This window comes from Neofelis nebulosa, chromosome 7 (genome assembly GCF_028018385.1).
Source record: "Neofelis nebulosa isolate mNeoNeb1 chromosome 7, mNeoNeb1.pri, whole genome shotgun sequence".
In the NCBI taxonomy this organism is placed as follows: Eukaryota; Metazoa; Chordata; class Mammalia; order Carnivora; family Felidae; genus Neofelis; species Neofelis nebulosa.
The window spans coordinates 130,805,071-130,810,219 of NC_080788.1; positions in this window are offsets into that span (position 1 = coordinate 130,805,071).

The following is a 5,149-nucleotide window of genomic DNA, read 5'->3' on the forward strand; positions in this document are numbered from 1 at the left end:
TTTTGAGATTCCACAGATAATTGAAATCATATATATTTGTCTCTCTCTGTCTGACTTATTTTACTTAACATAATATCCTCAAGGTATATTCACATCATCACAAATGGAAAGATTTCATTCTTCTTTATGGCTGAGTAGTATTTATACATACATACACACACACACACACACACACACACACACACACACACATATATATATAATGCTGTTCATCCATCAATGGACACTTTGGTTGTTTCCATATCTTGGCTATTGTAAACACTGCAATGACCATGAAGGTGCATATATCTTTTTGAATTAGTGTTTTAATTTTATGCAGATAAATACCCGGAAGTGAAGTTTCTGGATTATGGTAGGTCTATTTTTAGTTTTTGAGGAACGTCCGTACTGTTTTTCACAGTGGCTGCTCCAATTTATATTCCCACCAACAGTACACTCTGGTTCTCTTTTTTCCACATCCTTGCCAACATTGGCTATTCCTTGTCTTTCTGATTCTACCCATTCTGACAGGTGTGAAATGATATCCCATTGTGGTTTTCATTTGCATTTCCCTGATGATCAGTGATGTTGAACATCTTTTTATGTGCCTGTTGGCCATCTGTATGTTCTTTGGGAAATTATCTGCTTTGATCCTCTGCCCATTTTTTAAAAATGCCGGTTTTTTTTTAATTTGGTGTTGAGTTGATGAGTTCTTTATATATTTTGGATACTAACCCTGTATTAGATATACTATTTGCAAATATCTTCTCTTATCTTTAGTAGTTGCCTTTATATTTTGTTCGTTTCCCTTGCTGTGCAGAAGCTTTTTAAACTTTATATTTTAATTTATTTTTGAGAGAGAGAGAGAGAGAGAGAGAGAACACAAGAGAGGGAGGGGCAGAGAGAGAGAGAGAGAGAGAGAGAGAGAGAGAGAGAATCCCAAGCAGGCTCTGCACTGTAAGTAGAGTCTGATGTGGGGCTCAAATTCGTGAACGTGAGATCATGACCTGAGCTGAAGTCAAGAGTCGGACACTTAACTTACTGAGCTACCCAGGGGCCCCAGAAATTTTTAATTTGATGGAGCCCTATGTAGTTGTTTATTTTGGTTTTGTTGTCATTGCATTGCATTAACTTAACTTTTGAAGGAAGCTCTCTGGCTGCTGTGTGGAGAATAGAGAAGGCATGTGTGGAAGCAGAGAAGTGAGTGATTTGGCTTGTGTAGTAATTCAGGTGAGAAATCTTGACACTTGGACGGGAATGGCTATGGTAGAGGTTTGGGGAAATAGTCCGATTCTGGATATATTTTGAAAGCATATCAAATAGAGTAAACTGAGGAGCTAGATGTGAGGCTTAAGAAGAACACGATGATGATTCCAAAATTTCAGGCTTTAGCAGCTAGATGAGTGGAGTTGCCACGTTTTGAGCTGGGGAAGGCTGCAGGAGGGGGGTTGGGGAAATGTCTATTGTGTATGTCCAAGGGTTGGAATATAAGGGGGTGTCCCCCAGGCACTGCACAAAGCATGGGGTGAAGATTTGATGGCACTCTCTCCCAGTGTAAAGTCTTTTACTTCTAATAACTCTGAGCTGTCATTTCTGAGGGACTTTTTTTTTTTTTTACACGACCTTTGTAACAAGATTTAACTGGTATATCCTTTCATCCAACAAATGGTTGTTGTTCACAATGCTATGTCAAATTGTAAATTTCTACTTAATACAGAGCACACATTTTGTGTCCTAAGCCAGATTGTAAATATCTCAAAATGTGAACGGAAGACTCAAAACTCTGTCTCTAACTATATGTGGGATATTTCTGACCACCTAGTCTTGGCAAATGCATGCTAATGCGGGTTGATTTAAGCTTATTTACATCTTAAAAGGGTCACGTATCTTTAAGGCATAGAAGCACAATATGACAGAGCATCCTTCTGATATAAACTGAAGGCAAATTCAGGGGATATGGTTCAGGATAATGTTCGTTGATGAGTATTTTAATCTATGAAGCTTCCTTCACTTTATGCTTCCCTTTTGTCTACTTTCCTACAGGATCCAATTTGGGGTTAGTGTTGGTCTATAGTTAATAAGAACAATGAAAATGATCATGATCTGATCATTATTATAATACATTGTAGTGGGACTAAAGAGAGTGTTATAGCACTGTAATGTATCTGTATCCCAGAGGTGCCTGCAAATTCTGAATTTTTCAGAGGAGGTCCTTTTATTTAGGGAAAAACTTATCTGAAGAACATTTTGAGTATGAGAAGATAAGCACCCCGATCCTGCTCTAGGTCCAGGCCTTTAACAATTGTTTTTCTATTTGCTTAGAGCACCAATCCCCCAGATATAGGTATTTCTTGCTGGTCACTGTTCAAGTGACACCTCCTTGGAGAGGCCTTTCTTGATTGTCATATACAAAATGGTGTCCAACCTTGCCCCTTCCATCCCATGTCCCTTACATTATCATTCTCAATATTTGTTACTTGATTTTATACATTTGTTACTTGATTTTACCTGTCTCCCTTCCCGCAATATCAACTCCCTGAGGGCAGGGATTTCGTCTTGTTTATGTATTGTGATGTGCTCAGTCATCAGAAAAATGTTGATTTAACTAAATATTTGTTGAATGAAGAGCTAAATGAAAGGCAGAGTTCAGGATGGCAAAAGTTGAACAAAGAATCTGTAAACTGCTTTGGGAAAAAAAAATCAGGTCCGCTGTTTGTTTTATTAGGGGTGAACAAGGTCTCTGGAAGGGATTTGAATGTAACTGATCAATCACCTTCCCGGGAGCAGCCTAGAGACTTGGGTTCAACTGTCTTTGGGGATGGAGGCTGCAAGAAAGGTTTCTTTTCTAGTAGTGCTGACTTCTAAGACAGGTAATGAGCTAGGCATCCTGGAAATATTTGGTTCATCATTTGCATTGACTGCCTCTAAGGTCAACGGATTGCAGTGGCTCTCTGGTAGCCAAGACTCTCTTAAACCTAAAAATCTCCTTACTGGTGCAAATGTATTTCCTTTGTAACATCATTGTTTCCTATGTTAAACCTTGTCAAAATTCCCTACAGGCTTTCCCCTAAGGTGGAGCTGGATGGTCACGTGTATCTGTAGTTTACGCCCTAGTACAAGGCAATGGAGCTGTAGTACTACAAGCTGTAGTACAAGGCAATGGAGCGCCACACATATTCAGCTCAGTTTGGATGTGGCCTGAGCTGTGCTCTTTAGGTCATCTCAGCTATCTTGGCAAGATTGTAATTTGCTTTTATTCTTTCTTACATTCTGTGAATTCTGGATGATCATCCATATTCTCCTGTATCATGATTTTACACGTTCTATTTCCATGAATCCTCATACATTTCTCTTGTCCAATTAAGTTGGTTTTGGCTAATACCCCTTAATGAGAGTGGATATAAGCAAGAGGGAGCTACGCTAGGGAATTGGGAACCCAATGCATGGATACATTATAAATAGCTGTTGTTTTCCATGTGATTCTCTATAGTAAGCTGTTGTTCACTGTAATCTTTGTTGACTTCTGTTGGTCTGTTTACCAGTAAATGAAAGGAGAGATTGTGGCCTCGGGTTTTGGACCACAGTAGATGAGCGAGAGCAGTAGCTGTATGAAGAGTATTGGCAGGTCAGAGAGGAGTGAGATGCATAGAAAATTAAATGGCAAAGAAGGGTGTCAAGTGAGAATGTGGCAAGTTATGCACTAAGTGTCCTCAGGTATGTTTAGGGGAGGGCACTGAACTGGTGGTCCATGGGAGACTGAGTTAGGGAAGATAGGAAAACTAAGATACACTCAATTTGTAATAATCAAAATCTAGTTATTACTTTATTACTCTATACCAGGTACTGTGCTTAGCATATTTCATGAATTCTTGTATTTACCCTTCATAGTAACACCATGGAATCAAATCCTACTCAGTGCTCCTATCTCCACATTGAGTAGAACCAGCTTAGTAGAAACCTGGCATTTTTATCTACTCAGGTGTTGCATTGGCATTTTCTTGAGCTCCCCAAAGATGTACATGGTCTTAAGTGAGGAGACATGCTTATCAGATTGTCCAGTAGCCACGCAAAAGTTACATCCTGATGAGAAAACATATGTCGGCCTAGGCCAACTACACATTCCTGTAGCATAAGCTACTGCATCCCTGTTTGGTCATGAGAACTCTCATCCATGGATCCTGTTATTTCATATATGAAAATAATCCCATTGAGGTAAAAGTTGGAAGTAGAGTGATAGGAAGTTTTGGGTGCATATTTAAACAATTAAGGACATATAAAGAATCTGACAAAAAATTATTTTACTACTTAGATACACTCAGATTTTCACAGTGGATATTGTACACAATCCAAAAAAGCATTTAAAACAATGAATATTCAAGTACATTGGCTTGATTGGACAGAAAGCCAATACAAATTGAAGAAAACTGAGGCATTTGGGCCTGGAATTTGATCTCTGCTCCCATTTATTTACATGATTTGGCCCATTTCCTTTGCCTTCTCCTCAGCCATTCCTCAACTTTTATTTTTCCATTTTTAGGATGTTTTTGTACACTTAGTATCAGTTATTCTCCATTGATCCTACACTCTTTATTTATTTTTCCCTCAATTAAACATAGTACTCTGAATCACTCAAGGCCATGTGGGTGATTGAGTTGCCTAGAAATAAAATTATTTTTCATTCGTTAGTCTGAGCCCTATTCAATCAGGAGAAAAGTAGTCCTTCTTTTCCCTCTCTTTATTCCATATTTCTTTCTCTAGTTCAGAGCCAAGTATAAATTTTGAGGGCCTATGAAATCAGCTGTATAAGCGGAGAAAAGATAAATGAATTTACCGGAGTTGGTATGTCAGCTTTGGAAGATACATTTCTTAGTTACAGTCTCTCCTTCCTCAAACCCAAATGTATCCCCTGAGGCATTAATATCTTGGATTATTCTTGGGTGGGGATTTATTAAATGATTTCTAATGTTTCTTTTAATATTAAATTTATAGAATTTATGGTTGTATGATGTTCAGTGGTTATTAGAGGTGATGCTCCATGCTATACAGATAAATGATATTAATCTTTCACTTATACAAAAATTCAGTGTGGTTTTCAGCAATCAGCGTTTCCTGGGGTGATGGAAGTTACCAGGTTCCTTCAGTGTTTTGACTCACTTACCCTTAGGGCATT